Genomic DNA, 22,124 nt, shown 5'->3' on the forward strand with positions numbered 1-22,124 from the left:
GTGCAGAAGGAGGCCATTCGACCTATTGAGTCTGCACCGACAACAATCCCACCTAGGCCTTATCCCCGTAATCCCACGTATTTGCCCCATTAATCCTTCTAATTTACGCACACCAGGATACGAAGGGGCAATTTAGCATGGCCAATGCACCTAACCTGCACATCTTTCGGACTGTGCGAGGAAACCGGAGCACCCGAAGGAAACCCATGCAAACCCAGGGAGAACGTGCAAACTCCACACAGTGACCCAAGCCGGGAATCGAGCCCAGGTTCCTGGAGCTGTGAGGAAGCAGTGCTAACCACTGTGCCATCATGCCGTCCCATGTCATGATCTCACTGAATGCTGGAGTAGACTAGAGGGACTGAATAACCTTCTCCATGTTGTTCGGTGAAAGCTATGGCAAGTTTAAAATTGAATCTGTCGAATTAACAATGTGCAGATCTGTCAGTTTTAAGTGAGAGCCAATTTCTTTTTCCGACCATTCTGATTGTGCAATTTCTTAATGTTAGCAAACATATTTACGGTGAATTACAGTCTGGGCGTGAAGTAATCATTTAATTCTCAACCGTGCAAAATCATTAAATTCCGAGTCAGTTTTTGTTGCAATTAATCATTCCTCGAAGAAAAGCGAATTACAAGTTTCTCCAAACAGACTTGCTTAATTTCATCAAGCCGTCACCAAAACGTGTATTCCATGTTAGGAATTAGAAACATAATAGAGTCATAGAATCATAGAGGTTTACAGGCCCTTCGGCCCAACTTGTCCATGCTGCCCTTTCTTTTAAAACACCTAAGCTAGTCCCAATTGCCCACATTTGGCCCATATCCCTCTGTACCCATCTTACTCATGTAACTGTCTAAACACTTTTTAAAATGCAATGATAAATAATGATGGTGAAAGTTTTAACGTGCGATGTTCTCTAAGTTGGAGACATAATCAAAAGCCGCAAAAGAGGAAACTTTCATAACACGGACAATGGGAAATTTAGAAACTGGCTTGTGTGAGTTGAGTTCACTGGTGGAACTCAATTCACACTATCTTCATTATTGCCAAGGATACTTACGCCTACTCTACGATATGCAATGATGAGGGTCACTTCTGAATCTATAGTTCACAGACTGCTTGCGAAACCATTATTGTTCCTACAGTAACACTTAACATCTTCCAACAGAAAAGATTAGCTAGAACAAACATCACAGGCAGAAACAGGAGAATTGAGATAATGGGGATTTTTAAAAAAAATAATTTTATTTGGATGTGGGTGTCGCTGGCAAGGTCAGCATTTATTGCCCATCCCTACTTGTCCTTCAGAAGGTGGTGGTGAGCCGCCTTCTTGAATCATTGCAGTTTCTGTGCTGTAAGTACACCCACAGTACTGCTAGGGATTTAGGTTTGATTTGATTTATTATTGTCAAACGTATTAGTATATAGTGAAAATTATTGTCTTTTGCGCGCTACACAGACAGCGCATACTGTACATTGAGAAGGAAATGAGAGAGCGCAGAATGTCGTGTTACAGTCATAGCTAGGGTGTAGAGGAAAAGTTAAAGTTAATTCATTAGTTACAAGTAAGGCTTACATTAACACTGCAATGAAGTTACTGTGAAATTCCCCTACTCGCCACACTCTGGTGCATGTTCGGGTCAATGCACCTAACTAGCACATCTTTCAGACTGTGGGAGGAAACTGGAGCAGCCAAAAGAAACCCATGCAGACACGAGGAGAACATGCAAACTCCACACAGACAGTGACCCAAGCTGGGAATTGAATCCAGGTCCCTGGTGCTGTCAGGCAGCAGTGCTAACCACCGTGCCACCGTGCCACCCATAGGAAAATCAACTTAATGCGAGGTAGGTCCATTCAAATGTCTGATGGCAGCAGGGAAGAAGCTGTTTTTGAGTCGGTTGGTACGTGACCTCAGACTTTTGTATATTTTTCCCGACGGAAGAAGGTGGAAGAGAGTATGTCCGGGGTGCGTGGGGTCCTTGATTATGCTGGCTGCTTTTCCAAGCAGGAAGTGTAGACAGTGTCAATGGATGGGAGGCTGGTTTAAGTGATGGACTGGGCTTCATTTACGGCCCTTTGTAGTTTCTTGCGGTCATGAACAGAGCAGGAGCCATAACAAGCTGTGATACAACCAGAAAGAATGCTTTCTATGGTGCATTTGTAGAATTTGGTGAGAGTTGGCGAAACAGGATTTACTCCCACTTGGAAATAAGTGGACGTATTTGCAAGAGGCAACATGGGTTTTGTGAAGGGGAGGTCATGTCTCACGAACTTGATCGAGTTTTTTGAGGAAGTGACGAAGATGATTGATGAGTGGAGAGGATGTTGTCTACATGGCAGGGCAGAGAATATAGGGCAGAGGATGTTGTCTACATGGACTTCAGTAAGGTCTTGAAGGTCCCTCATGGCAGACTGGTGCAGAAGGTGAAGTCGCATGGGATCAGAGGTGAGCTGGCAAGGTGGATACAGAACTGACTCGGTCAAAGAAGACAGAGGGTAGCAGTGGAAGGGTATGTTTCTGAATGGAGGGCTGTGACAAGTGGTGTTCCTCAGGGATCAGTGCTGGGACCTTTGCTGTTCATAATATATATAAATGATTAGGAAGAAAATGTAACTGGTTTGATTAGTAAGTGTGCGGATGACACAAAGGTTGGTGGATTTGCGGATAGCGATGAGGATCATCAGAGGATACAGCAGGTTATAGATCAGCTGGAGGCTTGGACGGAGAGATGGCAGATGGAGTTTAATCTGGACAAATGTAAGGTAATGCATTTTGGAAGGTCTAATAAAGATAGGAAATATACAGTAAATGGCAGAACCCTTAAGAATATTGATAGGCAGGGGGGTCTGGGTGTACGGGTACACAGGTCACTGAAAGTGGCAACGCAGGTGAAGAAGGTAGTCAAACAGGCATACGGCATGCTTGCCTTCATCGGCCGGGGTATTGAGTTTAAAAATTGGCAAGTCATGTTGACGCTTGAGAGAACCTAAGTTAGGCCGCACTTGGAATATAGTGTTCAATTCTGTTCGCCACACTATCAGAAGGATGTGGAGGCTTTGGAGAGGGTACAGAAAAGATTTACCAGAATGTTGCCTGGCATGGAGGGAATTAGCTATAAGGAGAGGCTGGAGAAACTTGGTTTGTTCTCACTGGAACAATGGAGGTTGAAGGTCGACCTGAAAGAATTCTACAAGATTATGAGGGGCATGGACAGAATGGATAGTCAGCTTTTTCCCAGAGTGGAAGGGTCAATTACTAGGGGGCGTAGGTTTAAGGTGCAAGGGGCAAGGTTTAAAGGAGATGTACGAGGCAAGTTTTTTACACAGAAGGTAGTGGGTACCTGGAACTCGCTGCCGGGGAAAGTAATGGAAGCAGATATGATAGTGAGTTTCAAGGGGTGTCCGGACAAATACATGAATAGGGTGGGAATAGAGGGATATGGTCCCCAGAAGGATAGGGGGTTTTAGTTCAGTCGGGCAGTATGGTCGGTGCAGGTTTGGAGGGCTGAAGGGCCTGTTCCTGTGCTGTAATTTTCTTTGTTCTTTAGTTGTAGCAGACATGCCAAATTCAGTCTCCTGAGAAAGTAGAGGCATTGGTGGGCTTTCTTAACTACAGTGTTGGCATGGGGGGACCAGGACAGGTTGTTGGTGATCAGGACACTTAAAAATTGAAGCTCTCGACCATTTCTACTTCATCCCCATTGATGTAGACAGGGGCATGCCCTCCACTTGGGAGGGAGTGTGTTCCAGGATTTCGACTCAGCGACAGTGAAGGAACGCCAACATATTTCCAAGTCAGGATGGTGAGTGACTTCAAGGGGAGCCTCCAGGTGGTGATATTCCCTTGTCTTGTCTTTCTGGATGGTAATGTTTATGGGCTTGGAAGGTGCTGCCGAAGGAAACTTAGTGTGTTCCTGCAATGCATCTTGTAGATGGTCCGCACAGCTGCCACTATTCATCAATGGTGGAGGGATTGAATGTTTGTGGAAAGGATTGCAATCAAGCATGTTGGATAGTGTCAAGCTTTTTGAGTGTTGCTGGAGCTGCCCTTATCTAGACAAGTGGAGACTATTCCATTACACCCCTGACTTGTGTCTTGTGGATGTTTGACAGGGTTTGGGGGGTCAGGAGGTGATTTACCCACCACAGGATTCTTAACCTTTGACCTGTTCTTGTTACCACAGTATTTATATGATTAGTCCAGTTCAGTTTTTCTGCAGCATACAGCTACGATGTCCTGAGTCTTTTTTTCTTGGTAGATTGTTACTATCACACAACAACATGACCAGGACGCAGGCCTTGAGATAAGTATGAGAGTCCAACAGTCAGGTTTTTTGTTTGCCCATTTTGTGAGTCCGTTAAAGTTGCCTTCCCAATGACAGGCAACCTCTCTCCTGATGAAACACTGAGTGTTTCATCAGGAGAGAGGTTGCCTGTCATTGCCGATCCAGGGTATTAGAATATGCAGACTGCTCCCAGTTGTGTGTTGTTGGGTCTGATCACAGGCAGAGACCTCATCAATTATTCTTCAAATAACGGGGTGAATTCCAAAGATGTGCGGGTTAGGTTGAGTGGCCATGCTAAATTGACCCCAGTGTCGGGCGGATTAGCAGGGTAAATATGTGGGGTTACGGGGATAGGGTGCGATTGCTGTCAGTGCAGCCTCAATGGGCTGAATGGCCACCCTCTGTACCGCAGGGATTCTATAATTCTGTGATTCTATGAATTTTCCTGTTCTGCCTGCCTCGGGAATCGTAGCGGTTGAGGACTGGACCAAGGAAAGTTCCGTTGACCTCCATTGAGAAAAAATGCTTTCGCTCAGGGTGTGATAGGAATTTGGAATGCACAGCCTGGGAAGGTAGTGGAAGCCGGAAACCTTGCTGGCTCTAAAGATATTTGGATGAGCACTTGAAATATAATCTTCAAGGATATTGGACAAGTGCAAGAAAGTAGGATCAGCGGCCCCTTAGTGATAGATATTGTCGGTCAGACTCGATGGGCTGAAGGACCTTTTCTGCACTCTGTGACTCTGTGACTATAACTCTATCATCGGAATTCTCCCGCCATGCCTGCCACAGATTAGGAGCGGGCAAGCGGCGGACAATGGAAATTTTCGTTGACATCGGGAGAGAATTTCCAGTCTCGCTGGAGCGAGGTTGTAAAATCCCGCCCTATAACTCAGATGTGGATGTACAACTCAATCTGAATTACATTTTTCTCCTTTCTTCGTGCTTCTGTTGGCCACCATACCCCTGAAAGTAGATATCCGACATGTGTCATCTGGCTTTGAAATCCTGCAGCTTTTAAAGTAGTGTTAGAAATATTAACAATTGACTTCTCATGACTTTACTCTGTCTGGTATTTTGACAGAGACATTATCAATATAGTTCAAGCAATTTAGTACCTTGATTAAAACAGTGGACTGAGAAATGCGTGCAATTTTTTGCTAAGTGATCGCTCGCTACTCTCTGTATCAATAAATCCCAGGTTTATGCATGCGCTTGTCATCTTGGCCAGCAACACTCCACCTAAAAACACTGTGACATACTTCCTGGATTTATTATTACAACCTTTGCCAAGACTCCCCTGCTTTCAATTTCCTGAATAGATCAATAGGAACTTGTTGCCTAAGAGGACTGTTGGATTATCCTCATCATATGGGCCGTACCTTCTCAAGGGCAACTAAAGGACCACCGCCTTCTCAAGGGCAACTAAAGAATGGGTAATAAATGTCCTGTGTGATTCTCGGTCATAGAGTCTTAGAGTCACAGATGCTTACAGCATGGAAACGGGCCCTTCGGCCCAACTTATCCATGCCGCACTTTTTTTAAAACTCCTAAGCTAGTCCTAATTGCCTGCATTGGCCCATATCCCTCGATACCCATCTTACCCATGTAACTGTCTAAATGCTTTACAGGGTCATAGAGGTTTACAGCATGGACAAGATGGTTGTTCAGGATGTAAGCTGTATAGTCGACACAGTGGCACAGTGGTTAGCACTGCTGCCTCACAGCTCCAGGGACCCCGGTTTGATTCCAGACTTGGGTTACTGTCTGTGTGGAGTTTGCACGTTCTCCCCATGTTTACATGGATTTCCTCTGGGTGCTCCGGTTTCCTCCCACAGTCCAAAGGTGTGTGGGTTAGGTTGATTGGCCATGCAAAATTGCCCCTTCGTATCTGCGGATGTGTAGGTTAGAGGGATCAATGGGGAAAATATGTGGGGATAGGGCCTGGGTGGGATTGTTGTCAGTGCAGACTCGATGGGCCGAATGTAGGGTTTCTATGTTTCTTTGAAAATGGTGCAGATGCTGTAAATCCAAAACAGAAAATGATTTGATTTATTATTGTCACATGTATTAACATACAGTGAGAAGTATTGTTTCTTGCGCAATATACAGACAAAACATACCATTCATAGAGAAGGAAAGGAGAGAGTGCAGAATGTAGTATTACAGTCATAGCGAGGGCACAGAGAAAGATCAACTTAATGCAAGGTAGGTCCATTCAAAAGTCTGACAGCAGCAGGGAAGAAACTGTTCTTGAGTCAGTTGGTACGTGACCTCGCACTTTGATATATTTTTCCCAATGGAAGAAGGTGGAAGAGAGAACGTCCGAGGTGCGTGCGGTCCTTAATTATGCTGGCTGCTTTCCCGAGGCAGCGGGAAGTGTAGGCAGAGTCAATGGATGGTCAGCTGGTTTGCGTGATGGATTGAGCTACATTCACGACCTTTTGTAGTTCTTTGCGGTCTTGGGCAGAGCAGGAGCTATACCAAGCTGTGATAAAACCAGAAAGAATGCTTTCTATGGTGCATTTGTAAAAGTTGGTGAGAGTTGTAGCTGACATGCCAAATTTCCTTAGTCTTCTGAGAAAGTAGAGGCCTTGATGGGCTTTCTTAACTATAGTGTCGGCATGGGGTGACCAGGAAGAATGCTTTCTGTTGTGCATCTATAAAAGTTGAGCAAATTTGATGATCTATAAAAAATGATGCAAATACTCTGTGAGTCAGGCAGCATCTGTGGAGAGAGAAAAACAGATTTACTGTTTCCAGTTGCTGACCTTTTCATTAAAACTGAAGATATGAGAGATTTGACAGGCAGAGGAAGTGGCGGAGGAAGGGAGGGAGGTTGGGGGGTGTTGTGGGAGAAAGAGGAAGCCTCTGTTCGGGGAGGAAACAGGAGTGACTGAATGATGGAAGGGAGGATAAAGGGAGATGCTAATGGGAGAGGTAAAGAGATAAAAGATGGCTCAGGGGAAAATTTAAATGTTTGAACCAGAACATCAGAGGGAAGGGAATCATGGAAAATTGGGAAAAAAAGGCTCCTGTGGCCCAGGATTGTGTCAAAAGAAAGGCAGGTAGAACCCAAAGAGATGAGCCAACCCACCGACCATCTAGCACAAGGGAACACCCGTACCAAGCACCGACTCACAATTCTTCCAGTTCCAGCTGTGTAACAAATATCCTTGACCCATATCCTAACTGATGTTATCACCATCACTGTGAATTTAACAGCGTCACTTTCTGTTTTTCCACACATGTCATTTTTTTTTCTAAACTTTCTGGCTAAAACAAAACTGATTTGATTCTAATCCCCGGTGGCAGTGACCTTGTGATAGGTTCCCCTGAGCCCCTTTTCTTAGCTTTGCCTTGTGCAGGAGAGGTGAGTGGAGAAAGAAGAGCATCATTATCTTATGAATTGGGGGCACAGTTAATACTGAGGAGGATTGTAAAAAATGCAAGAAGACATTCGCAAAATGTCAGCAAAGTGATGGAAGGGGCCATCGACAGTGCAACACTTACTGAGCAGTAACCTACTCACTGACGCTCATTTTGGGTTCCACTGGGGCCACTCAGCTCCAAGCCTCACTCCAGCTTTGGTTGAAACATCGACAAAAGAGATGAACTCATGTGGTGAGGTGAGAGTGACTGTCCTTATGGGCGGCACAGTGACACAGTGGTTAGCACTGCTGCCTCACAGTGTCAGGGACCTGGGTTCAATCCCAGCCTCGGGTCACTGTCTGTGTGGAGTTTACACATTCTCCCCTTGTTTGCATGGATTTCCTCTGGGAGCTCTGGTTTCCTCCCACAATCCAAAGATATGCGGATTAGGTTGACCCTTGTGGCAGGAGGATTAGTAGGGTAAATATGTGAGGTAACGGGAATAGGGCCGGGGCGGAATTGTGGTCAGTGCAGGCTCGATGGGCCGATTGGCCTCCTTCTGCACTATAGGGATTCTATGATTCTATGATATCAAAGCAGTGGTTCAAGATGAGTCACCATCACCTTCTTAAGAGAAATCTTCTTAAGATGGGCAATAAAAATGCTGGCCTGGGCAACAATGCCCACGTCCCATGAAATAATTTTTTTTTAATTACAGGAAAGGCAAATTAAATTTCACTATAGCTAATTGTGAGGTGATGTATTATTGTAGAAGGAACACCAATTGGAATATTAGAGTCTAAACAGAGTAGAGGTTCAAACAGACCAAGGGAGAGATAATGAAAAAAGCTCTGCAGATTAATAAGTCCAGAAAAAAAGCAAAAAAAATCACAGAGTTTATTTTTCGAGGAAAAGAATTGAAAAGCTGCGACGTTATCTTACATTCACGCAGAACCTTGATTAGCTCACACCTGGACGATTGTGCACCATTCTGGTCCTCTACATTACAATAAAAATATATATGCCAGGATTGAAAGTGGATGTGCTGATACCATCCACTGGTCAGAAAGTCAGGTTGGGCCCACGTCGAACGATCCGAGAAGCCACGGCCCAATTTGGCACTGTTCAGGCAATTAGTTGCTTGAAGTTGTGCCATCCACCTCACCTCAAAGAGCTGTCGGCCAACCAGGTGGCTAACAGGTCTTCAGTCTCAACAGCACCACTGTGAATGATGGCCACCACAGGTACTGCAGCAGGCCCAGACCAGCAACGATCAAGCAAGCATGGAATACAGATACACCAGGTCGAGAGCAATCAGGCAGGTCCCGGGGGAGGGAGGGGGGTGTGGCTTGCAGTTCGACTATGAGGGCAGGTGACGATCTCCCCGCAAGGGTGGCCTCCGTCACTGGGATGAGCTCCGTGGGCCACAGGAGGCCTGAGCAAAAGAGGCTGCCAGGATTTCCTGGACAGACAATTCTGCCTTCATGACACTGGAGAACATGGAAAAAATAGGTTTGCAAGAATTCCAGAGCTGAGAGATTATTCCTATCTAAAAATGATCCAACAGACTGGGACTCTTTCTCTGGAAAAGGGGATGAAATGAGGTACGGCCTGATAGAGGGCCATTATATGAAAAGAACTAAGAACAAAGAAAAGTACAGCACAGGGACAGGCCCTTCAGCCCTCCAAGCCCATGCCGACCATGATGCCCTAACTAAACTAAAAAAAACCTTCCCTTACTCGGTCCACATCCCTCTATTCCCTCACTATTCATGTACCCACCTAGATGCCTCTCAAATGTTGCTAATGTTCCTGCTTCCACCACATCCTCTGGCAGCGCTTTCCAGGCACCCACCACTCTTCGTGTGAAAAACTTGTCCCTCACATCTTCCTTAACCTTTCCCCCCTCTCACCTTGAACCTGTGCCCCCTTGTAATTGACACTTCCGCCCTGGGAAAAAGCCTCTGATTATCCAGCCTGTCTATGCCTCTCATAATTTTGTAGACCTCCATCAGGTCTCCCCTCAGCCTCTGTTTTTCCAGTGAAAACAATCCTAGTTCATTCAACCTCTCCTCACAGCCAACACCCTATTAATGATATTAATTAGAGCAATAATTTAGAAATGTAATTTCCAATCATGGAGAAGACAAGAAATGGGGGCAGTGAATGTTAAATAGTCACTGAAGTGAAGTCAGGAACAAGATTTCACCCAGAGAGTGGCTAGGGTGTAGGAATTACCACACAGAGAGTGGTCGAGGCAAATAGCATAGGTATGTTAGAGGGAAGATAGATCAGTACATGAGGGAGAAACTAATGGAAGGATATGCTGATTGGGTGAGATGAAATAGGAATGGAACGATGTTTGTGTGGAACATTAAAACCAGCATAGGAAAGTCAGATCCAATGACCTGGTTCCACGATGCAAAATTCTGTGTAATCCTTAAAGCAATTTTTATTTGACCCAAATTTTAGCTTGGCATTCACATCAACATGATTCACTCGAGTATTGGGAATAAATAAAATAGCTTACTGATGGAAAAATTCAGGTGAAACTCAAATTCTGTAATAGGTTGATTAATCATCTGAATTCTCACACCCATGTTGGTTATTTTTACATGGCATTTCGAAGTCAAGTTTGCATCAGACCTTCTATCATCAGAATACATCTCAATGCAATTTCCCTGTCCCTTAGTTTTCAACTTGAAGTCATCAACTTGCTGTAAATTTTATGTTAGGGTACGAGATCAGAAACCCCAAGGTATATCAGGAAGCCAGACTCGAACCCAGCAATTTGCCATTTTGGCATAAACATGAGTTCCAATTCAGGTGCAAATTTACTGACAAACTGGGAAGATTTTATCAAAACAAACTTTATTTAACACAATTTAACTATAAGAAATGAATAAGCTTAACTTTTAACATTTGAACAATGCTTAAACATGACAAGATACCATCCTTAACTGCTAATCTATTGCTATGAGTTCCAATTCAAGCAATGCTCCCTTTATAGACTTAATACCCTCTATAAAATTAGTTAACAAAATGCAGACATACTTGCCGTGATTTAGGTCACCAGGCTTTGAAGCTTTCAGAAAGCCTCTGGAGAGAGAGAGAGAGAGAGACAGAGAGAAACTGTGGGTGGGATTTACAGCCTCATTCACCCTGAAACTGTAAAATCCTGCCCAAGGTCAACGGACCTTTTTATTGTCTGCCTCTTGCCTGCTGTGATTCCCATGGTGGGCGAGGTGTTAAAATTCTGGTGTGTATTTTTCAGGCAGCCCAGGCAGCAACTACTTGTGTTTTTTAAATAAAATTGATAAGTTCTTCTTCCATGCAAGCTTAGCTCTTTCTATTAAGCTCATGACTCTATCTCTGTCAATCAACATAATCAAAACTCAGGGGTCATAGTCATAGCTCGGGTGTAGAGAAAGATTAACTTAGTGCGAGGTAGGTCCATTCAAAAGTCTGATGGCAGCAGGGAAGAAGCTGTTCTTGAGTCGGTAGGTACGTGAGCTCAGACTTTTGAAACTTTTTCTCAATGGAAGAAGGTGGAAGAGTGTATGTCCGGGGTGCATGGGATCTTAATTATGATGGTTGCTTTTCTGAGACAGCGGGATTTGTAGACAGAGTCAATGGATGGGAGGCTGGTTTGCGTGATGGATTGGGCTACATTCACGGTCCTTTGTAATTTCTTGTGGTCTTGGGTAGAGCAGGGGCCATACCAAGCTGTGATACAACCAGAAAGAATGCTTTCCATGGTGCATTTGTAAAAGCTGGTGAGAGTCGTACCTGACATGCCAAATTTCTTTAGTCTTCTGAGAAAGTAGAGGCATTGGTGGGCTTTCTTAACTATAGTGTCAGCATGGGGGGACCAGGACAGGTTGTTGGTAATCTGGACACCTGAAAACTTGAAGCTCTCGACCCTTTCTACTTCATCCCCATTGATGTAGACAGGGACATGTTCTCCACTACACTTCCTGAAGTCGATGACTATCTCCTTCATTTTGTTGACATTGAGGGAGAGATTATTGTTGTCACACCAGTTCACCAGATTCTCTATCACATTCCTGTACTCTGTCTTCTCATTGTTTGAGATCCAACCCACTACGGTGGTGTCATCAGCAAACTTGAAAATCAAGTTGATGGGGTATTTGGCCACACAGTCGTAGGTGTATAAGGAGTATAGTAGGGGGCTGAGAACTCAGCCCTGTGGGGCACTGGTTTTGATGAAGTTGATGGAGGAGATGTTGTTGCCTATGCTTACTTAGTTTGCTTTGGCCATAGGCTCTATACTCTGGTAGCACAGGGGAGAGAGTGACAAACTGTTTGGATTTCCCACCAAGTGCTGCTCCTCCTCCGGCAGACAGAGACTCAAGCTTTATACACTGGGTACTGAGAGGGAGGGGGTTGCACCAGCCTGCCTCTCCTGGGTGTCCTCTCAGGCCACCACAAAGGTGAGTAGCTGCTTCTCAGCCCCTCTGTCATGGACCCCAGCACCTCCAGTAGCTATGGCCAGAAATGTTGACCCTGCTCACGATTCTCCAGTCTCGCACGTGTCTGGAATTCCCCGGTCCCGCTGCGGTAAACAGAGATTTGTCCCAATGCCAAATTCTCCGTTCGTGCTGGCAACGATGGCGGGGCGTGTGACATTGGAGGATTTCAGCCTGTTTCATTCTCCACCGATGCTGCCGAACCGCGAGTATTTCCAACAATTTCTGTTGTATTTCTGACAGTCACGTTCTTTGTCCGTGCTGTGAAGTCTATCTCTTGAATTTATTTTTCACGCATGAAGCAAAGACGTAAGTTGCCATATAAATGGCACAGACATTTTAGCTTACCATTGAACACTTGAGTGAGTCAGGTTGATGTCTCTGAGCTACATAATTGAACCATTTGAACATTTGACGCACGCTTTATAAAAGGCAATCTGTTCTCACTCACCAAAAAAAAATAATAATAGAGAAATAAAAAGCTGAGATTCAAGGAACTGGCTTCTTCTTAAGGAAGAATTAAATAATACTTCAATAAAAAAAAAAGAATTGGCCAAAAATGACAAAGAAATGTTCACAGTAATATCTTTCTTGAATGCGTGAAAAGTGGAGATGAATTTGCTATGGTCTTCACTTGACTGCGAGTAACACAAAAACTTCTGCACTCTGAGATAACCTGAACATTGTAGCATGAAGCTTGCAGTTCAGCCAAACAGCCTACAATTAGTCTCCATCGAATCTCACAGATTCAATTACAGATGCCACTGCCTATAATAAATAGCTTCATGTGTCTGACACTATTGAATTGGTTTTCTTAAATCTATTTTTTTGATCTCAGCCTCTGCGCGGGGCAACTTGGCCTCCTGCCAGAGTCGGGGCCATCAAATATATCGGAAGCAGCAGATTTCAACTCAACAGCTGCGACAGCAATGATCTTAAAAGTCCTGAAGTCAATCGTTTGAACTTTTAAAAAATAAGCACAGTTGTCAGCAGTGTCATTACTCAGATGAAACCTTTGCCTAAATAAAGATGTCTATAGATGGAATCTCAAATTACAGCACTTCATCTTTTCATTAGGTGCTCATGGCCTCAACACTGACTTCAGCAATCAGAACGACCATTCCCGTTTTTTTGGACGGTAGCTGTTAGTAATTGTTCTGTTTTTGTCATCTGCACCTTCTCCAGATCCGTCTTTTGCTTCCTTACTTCTCCCATCACCATGGCCTTACACCATCATCCCTTTTGTCATTTAATCTCTCCTGTCCTCCACCCCATCACTGATGTTCATATTTATTCTTTCTTTCCATTTCCCCCTTTCCCTGCCTCCGTACTTCTTCAAACCAGCCACATCTCTAACTTTTGTCAGACCTGGCGAAAGAATTCAAACATTAACCTTTGTATCTCTCGCCGCAAATGCTATTCGGCCTGTTCAGTATTTCCAGCATTTTCTCCTCTTGGTTACAGATGGCAATCGGGTCGGCATTGGGTGGGTATGATGTGCAAATCCTCATCACGTTCTCTCAGCTTAGGGCCGTAGAAGGGAACAGAAGATAGGATACAAATTGGCCATTCGAGCCTCTGTCATAGGAAAAATGTTAGAAGCCAGTATTAAATGCAAAATCCTTACAGTGCAGAAGGAGGCCATTTGGCCCATCGAATCTGCACTGACCACAATCCCACCCAGACCCTATTCCCATATTTACCCTGCTAATCTCCTGACACGAGGGTCAATTTAGTATGGTCAGTCAGCCTAACCTGCACATCTTTGGAATGTGGGAGGAAACCGTAGCACCCGGAGGAAACCCATGCAGACACGGGGAGAATGTGCAAACTCCACGCAGACAATGACCTGAGACCAGAATTGAACGCGGGTCCCTGGCGCTGTGGGGCAGCAGTGCCAACCACTGTGCCACTATGCTGCCTACGTAATAGCAGGGCATGTGGATAAGCTCAAGGTAATCAGGCAAAGTCAACATGGTTTTGTGAAAAGGAAATCAGGTTTAACCAATTTATTAGAGTTCTTTGAGGAAGGAACAAGTGCGGTGGATAAAGGGGAAACGTTGGATGTACTGTGCTTAAATTTCCAGAAGGTACTTGATAAAGTGCCTTGTCAAAAGTTATGGTGGAAAATAAAAAATCATGCTGTAGTGGGGTAACATATTGACATGAATAGAATGTTGGCTGGCCTGCAGGAAGCAAAGAGACGGCATAAATGGGATATTTTCAAGTTGGCAAAATGTAATGAGTGGTGTGCCACAAGGATCAGTGCTGGGACCTCAACTGTTTACAATTTATATCAATGATTTGGATGAAAGGATGGATGGGATGGTTGCCATGGGTTAATTGATTGAGCAAAGATCTGGCAATCAGAGTACAATGTGGGAAAATGCGTAATTGTCCATTCTGGCAGGAAGAATAAAAGAGAAGTGTACAATCTGAATGGTGAGCGATTGCAGAGCTCTGAGGTACAGAGGAATAATCAAGGACCCCATGCATCCCGGACATACTCCCTTCCATTTTCTTCCCTTGGGAAAAAGATACAAAAGTCTGAGGTCACGTACCAACCAACTCAAGAACAAGCTTCTTCCCTGCTGCTGTCAGACTTTTGAATGGACCTACCTTGCATTAAGTTGATCTTTCTCCACGCCCGAGCTATGATGGTAACACTACATTCTGCACTCTCTCCTTTCCTTCTCTATGAATGGTATGCTTTGTCAGTATAGTGCACAAGAGACAATACTTTTCACTGTATACTAATACATGTAACAATAATAAATCAAATCAAATCAAAAGGGGTGCTCATGCATGAATCACCAAAAGCCAGCATGCGAGTGCAGCAAGTAATTAGTAAAGCTAATCGACTGTTATAATTTATCGTGAGGGGAATTGATTACAAAAGTAGGGAGGTTATGCTTCAGTTACATAAGGCATTGGTGAGACCACCTGAGTACTCATAGAGCCATACAGCAGAGAAAGGGGCCCTTGGGCCCACTGTGTTTGCACTGGCTGTCAAACACCTAGCTATTCCAATCTCATTTTCCAGCATTTGATCTGTAGCCTTGTATGTGATGATGTTTTAAGTGCTGATCTAAATGCTTCTTAAATGTTGTGAGGGTTCCCACCTCTGCCACCCTTTCAGGCAGTGAGTTCCAGATTCTTGCCACCAATAATGTATACAGTATTGGTCACCTTATTGAAGAAGGGATGTAAAAGTGTTGGAAGTAGTTTAAAGATTTACCAGAGTAATACCTGGAATTGTCTTACGAGGAAAGGTTGGACAGGCCAGGCTTTTGTCTGCTGGCGTTTAGAAGAGCAAGAGGTGACTTGATTGAAATATATAAGATCCTGAGGAGTCTTGACAGGGTGGGTGTGGAGAGGATGTTTCCTCTTGTCGGAGAATCTCGAACTAGGGGTCACAACTTAAAAATTAGGAATCGCTCGTTTAAGACGGAGATGAGGAGAAATGTTTTCACTGCAGGTCATGGGTCTTTGGAATTTTCCTCCTGAAAAAGTGGTGGAAGCAGTCTTTGGATGTTTTTAAGGCGGAGATAGATAAGCAGGGAGATAGATTATCAGGGGGTAGGAGAGAGAGGGACGCAGATTTTTGAAGTTGCTATCAGATCATCCATGATTTTATTTCATGGCGGATCAGGCGTAATTTAATTATTTATTTATTCGTCACGAGTAAGGCTTACATTAACATTGCAATGAAATTCTCCTAGTCGCCGCACTCCGGCGTCTGTTTGGGTCAATGTACCTAACCAGCACATCTTTCAGGCTGTGGGATTAAAGCAGAGTACCCATAGGAAACACACACAGACACAGGGAGAACGTGCAAACTCCACATAGACAGTGACCCAAGCCGGGAATCGAACCCGGGTCCCTGGCACTGTGAGGCAGCAGTGCTATCCACTGTGCCACTGTGCTGCCCTCAGTAGGGACTGAATGGCCTACTCCTGCTCCTAGTCTGCATATTCACATGTTAATAAATGTGTGGACAAGTTCAAATGGAGTCATCCAGCCTGCTCCTCCACCATCCAATATCTCAAACTCTTGTCACCCCAATGCCGAGCCCTCTTTTTTGCCAGTCACAATACTAGTGGAAATGTGCATTTCTGAGCAGTGGCTCCCGGATAAATTAGTAATCCTGATGGGGGAGAACTCTGGCATGAGCCAATCATGTTCCAGCCTCTGATTGGTTCCTGGGAAAAGTCAGGCAACTCTTGTATGGAGACGCGGAGATGTCGCAGGTTCATAAAAAGGAGCTGCAGGTCATAATTGAGGACGTGAACCTGGGAGAAAGAAGCACGCCACCTTCGGGGAGGGGGTCTCCATGGAAAGGCATTGATGCAGGATCTGAAGATGGGAAGTCACCAAACACCAGTGCCTGACTGCCTCCCCTAAGCAAGAGGCTAAGTACCTCAGTGGTGACCTAGTGCATCCCTTTGTCTGAGAAGTAGTCAATGAGCTTGTTGTGTATCTCAGTGACAAACATCAGTGGAGGAATCAACGTGATCAACAGGAATCACAACGTTGTGGCGATCAGTTAGTTATCACTTATGCTCGATCAGTGTAAGATAGCTTTCAGAGCCGCCCTGTCCATTGCCCTAGTTGAGTGGTACCTTTTGCCGCCGAACCTTGGCAGTTTGCTTGCCAGGATCACTTCGCAGGGTTAATGACTCCCCCAGTCTTGGAATTGAACCCGTCTACCACATGATAGAATCATACAATCTCTACAGTGCAGAAGGAGGTCATTCGGCCCATCGAGTCTGCACCGACCACAATCCCAGCCAGGGGCTATCCCCATGTATTTACCCGGGTAATCCCCCTGACACTAAGGGGCAGTTTAGCACGGCCAACCAACCTAACCCACATATCTTTGGAGTGTGGGTGGAAACTGGAGCACCTGGAGGAAATACACGCAAACACGGGAAGAACGCCAGGAACCCTGGTTCGATTCCAGACTTGGGTCACTGTCTGTGCAGAGTCTGCATGTTCTTCCCGTGTCTGCGTGGGTTTCCTCCGGGTGCTCAGGCTTCCTCCCACATGCTAAATTCTCCCTCAGTGTCCCCGAACAGGCGCTGGAGTGTGGTGGCTCGGGGATTTTCACAGTAACTTCATTGCAGTGTTAATGTAAGCCTACTTGTGACACCAATAAATAAACATAAACTGAAAACTCTGAACAGTGATCCAGGGCTGGAATCGAACCCTGGCACTATGAGGCAGCAGGGCTAAGCACTGTGCCACTATGCCACCCTGAAGGCAGGGACACTAACCACTCAACTAACAAGGTGCTGCCTCGCTACAATTGATTAGGATTGTGAGCAGGGTGAGACAGAAAAATGGATATTCCATTCCCCCCCAATATGTATTGCAATTGAGGAGTGTTGGCCTTTCCAAAATCAATAGTTTTACTGTGACCACCATTTGTTTTTAGCCTGAATCAGTAAGCTCCTTAAAAAGATAAACTAACATGGTCAAAATCATTTTGTGTTACTCTAGAAGCAAGTTTAAAAACTAAACCAGGTACTGCATTGTTGGAAACCAGCCAGATTAGTCGAATAAAGAACCTTAATTATGAGACAATTGAAAAATGTGTAATTAATCAATGAAAGGATGGCAATATAACCTGTAGCATAAAATCTGTAATGTTTTATGTTTTATAATTACATATAATTAACACTTGATTTTAAATACACTGGTCATAAATCATGAAAATTGTAAATTCTTTCCAGCCAGCCTGGACAAATAAGGTGTGCTAAAGTTGAACCTTTTACAAACTTGGTGAATTATATTAAGTTGGGGAATGAATGACATCTGATACAGGCTGTCTCATTCTTTTAAATCAGCACATGGTTCAGTTAACTAATTGTCGTTCAACCCTTAGGTTAATTCAAGGTATGGGACACAGCTGAAAGGAAGGAATTGTCCGAAGGTTAAGGCAATGGGGGCGATTTTTTGGCCTTGTTCGCGGCAGACACCAATCCCATTATACCCGGAAACCTGGATGAGAAGGTATACGCCGGAGAAAACTCAGAATGAGATCTTCCCCACCCACAGCTGGCGACATCATTAGGTTCATACCCAGAGCAGGGGCTGTGAACCTGATTACCAAGGATTAGCATAAATTTAAATATTTAAAAACAACTTCAGGATTCACGGTATGTGACCCCCGCCGGCATGACATCACACCAGCAGGAATCATTGCCGGTTTCCGAAAACATAAGCCAGTCATGATGACCATGCCATGGGTGCGAGACAAGTGTGGCTTACGGGTGGTCAGGGACTTGGCGGGGCAGTGCCCTAGCACTACCCCCTGGCACACTGCCAGCAGATGGGACCTATGGGGCGGGGCCCACAGGAGACAGGCCTATAGTGGGTGGTGCATACAGGGGCAGGGCCTAAAGGGGATTGGGTCCTTGGGGACATGACCTATTGGGGAAGGGCCTAAAGGGTGGAGTCTATCAGTGTGGGGTCTAAAGGGGAAGGTAAGGGAGGCATTTGCATCATGAGGGTAAGGGGGCAATGGGGGCAGGCAGGGTGTCGCTTCCCCGATGTCAGCAAGGGAGGTGGTGGGGCAGGGTGGGTTTGTTGTTTCCCAAGGCCCCAAAAACCCAAAGCTGGTGAATGACGGCGAGGAAGGGGGTCTTTAATCTTAATTTGAGTGTTTAGGGTGCCCTTGATCTCTTTTGGAGCCGACCTTCTTTTCTAACATTTTAACTTGTTGCCTTTCAACCTTTTAAATCTTTTAAATTGATAGTTTAATGTGTTCATTCTTGCTGACAATAAAGTCTTGCAGAACCTGATATAATTTGCAATTGGATGTTTATTGCAAATGAATTGTGCTCCATAATTTGACTTAGAGGAGAGAGAGAGAGAAACACAGAAGGAGGGCAAAAGGGAGTCACAGGATGTGTGAGCGCCACAGAGTTGTTTGTGGGGCAGTGGTGGTGGTGGGGGGATGTGGAGGCGTGGGGAGTGTGGGGTGGAGTGCCCTTAATGGCCTGAGTTCCTCTTCAGTCTTCTCTCAGTGGAAGGCAATGTATTCGCCTGGCAGCTAGGTAAGTACTTTGCTTAAACAATCCCCTTCACAGGTGTATCTTAACATGATTATCAGACCATTAACACTGGCCACTCAATTCCTGCCTAAAATATGATAAGGCAGCAATTGAGAATCAAGAGTTCCAGGAAAGAACCTCAGTCACCCCACTGAGGCCCATACCCTGGATAAAAGCAAATTACTGCAGATGCTGGAATCTGAAACCAAAAGAGAAAATGCTGGAAAATCTCAGCAGGTCTGGCGGCATCTGTAAGGAGAGAAAAGAACTGACGTTTCAAGTCCAGATGGCCCTTTGTCAAAGCCCGTACCCTGCCTGCCGCAGTTTCAGGAGGGCACATAAATACACAGATAGCTCCCTCCTTGCAACAGGCGTGAGGCACAAATCAAGATCATGCACTTGTTAAATCCTGACTGAAATTTTGAGGTACAAATGGGTAAAATGTGCAACACACACTCATTTTTTTTGCATCCGTCCTTAAGCCAATCGGCATCTACTTGCAAACTGGCCCAGGAAACTATATACTCCACTGACAGACTGGGTGATTGGGCAGAAATATGGGTGATAGAATTCAACATGGAGGGGTGAAGTATCAGAATATTTTGTTCGTAATGAGAGCTCGAGAACTGTAAAGAGGAGCAAAGTGATTTAGATGTCCAGGTATATAAAAAACTAGCATTCAGGTGCAGAAAGTAATCGAAAGGGCTAATGGAATGTATGTCTATTTCGCAATATGATTAGATATGAAAAAGTAAGTGATGTTTGTATACAGCCTTAATCAAACTCCTTCTGGAATATGGAGTCAACTTCGGACACTGAACCTCAGGAAAGATATATGGACCTTGGAAATTCATCAGAACAACACCAGGGCTTCAAGTATAAAATCATGCAAACAGGTTCCATAAAGGGTAATCTAATCAAGGTGTTTAAAATGATTAAGACATTTGGTAGAGTATTTACAGAGAGACCTTACCATAGAGTCCCTACAGTACAGAAGGAGGCCATTCGGCCCATTGAGTCTGTACCGACCACAATCCCACCCAGGCCCTTTTTCCATAACCCAGCACATTTACCCTGCTAATCCTCCTGACACTAAGGGTCAATTTAGCATGGCCAATCCACCTAACCCGCACATCTTTGGACTATGGGAAGAAACCGGAGCACCCAAAGGAAATCCATGCAGACACAGGGAGAATGTGCAAACTCCACACGGACAGTGACCCAAGGCCGGAAGTGAGCCCGAGATACCCTTTATCAAGAGTGATAAAGGGTATCCATGGGAAAGGTGTCTGATGATGCTACTCCGACATCCTGTGTCAGAGAATCCCATGATGTGGAGATGCTGGCGTTGGACTGGGGTGGGCATAGTAAGAAGTCTCACAACACCAGGTTAAAGTCCAACAAGTTTATTTGGCAGCACAAGCTTTCGGAGTCTCGCTCCTTCTTCAGGTGAGTGAGGAGTTGTGTTCACAAACAGGTCATATACAGACACAAACTCAATTTACAAGATAATGGTTGGAATGCGAGTCTTTACAGGTAATCACCTGAAGAAGGAGCGAGACTCCGAAAGCTTGTTCTGCCAAATAAACCTGTTGGACTTTAACCTGGTGTTGTGAGACTTCTTACCCAGAGAATCCCTGCAGTGCAGAAGGAGGGCATTCGACCCATCGAGTCTACACCGACCACAATCCCACCCAGGCCTATTCCCATAACCCTACATATTTACCCTGCTAATCCCCTGACACTAGGGCCAATTTAGCATGGCCAATTAATCTAACCCGCACATCTTTGGACTGTGGGAGGAAACTGGAGCACCTGGAGGAAACCCACACAGACACAGGGAGAATGTGGAAATTCCACACAGACAGTGACCCGAGACTGGAATTGTACCCAGGTCCCTGGCGCTGAGAGGCAGCACTGCTAACCACTGTGCCACTGTGCCGCCCCGTGTCAGAGCCAGGAGAGAGATAAAATTGGTCAAGGGTGGTTAAGAAGACAATAGGGCTACTGAGTATCTGGCAATACCCTCCAAAGTGAGTGCTGGTCACCATCATGCCCTGTAGAATCTGGCATCAGCAAGGGGGGACCCACTCAAGGATGAGGATACAGAGGCAACTCCCCGCGTCTCAGACCAATACAGTACAGATGGGGTCTGATGGGGAGCCCAGCAGGCATAGGGTGAAGATAAGGAGACAGATTTGATGAACATTCAGAGGGGCAGGGTCATTGATGGGCCTTGAATTAGTGCTCTTCTTCATAGGGTTCCAAGGCTTGGTTTCCAACTCAGTGCAAGGCCACCACATCTGTCACACTTCTAACTATGCAATGTCATGACCTCTCTCAACCTTTGTGATAAGTTTGCTGCCGCTGCCATCTATCATAAGACTTTTACGGGTCTGCACCTATGGATAACGTGAAGGACACTCAGGACGGCACGGTAGCACAGTGGTTAGCACTGCTGCTTCACAGCTCCAGGGTCCCGGGTTCGATTCCTGGCTCGGGTCACTGTCTGTGTGGAGTTTGCACATTCTCCTCGTGTCTGCGTGGGTTTCCTCCGGGTGCTCCGGTTTCCTCCCACAGTCCAAAGATGTGCGGGTTAGGTTGATTGGCCAGGTTAAAAATTGGCCCTTAGAGTCCTGGGATGCATAGATTAGAGGGATTAGCAGGTAAATATGTGGGGGTAGGGCCTGGGTGGGATTGTGATCGGTGCAGACTCGATGGTCCGAATGGCCTCCTTCTGCACTGTAGGGTTTATATGATTCTATGATTTTGAAGCCTAGGGCAGGATTTTCCCAGCCCTTCCCAGTGGCAGAATCTACTCCAAGGCCACTTCAATGCTCTGTTCCAAATCCATCAACTCAACCAACTGGAAAGGCAAGGGCAGCAGATGCACGAGAATTCCACCACCTTC

The sequence above is a fragment of the Mustelus asterias genome, chromosome 4 (assembly GCF_964213995.1).
Source record: "Mustelus asterias chromosome 4, sMusAst1.hap1.1, whole genome shotgun sequence".
Classification (NCBI taxonomy): Eukaryota; Metazoa; Chordata; class Chondrichthyes; order Carcharhiniformes; family Triakidae; genus Mustelus; species Mustelus asterias.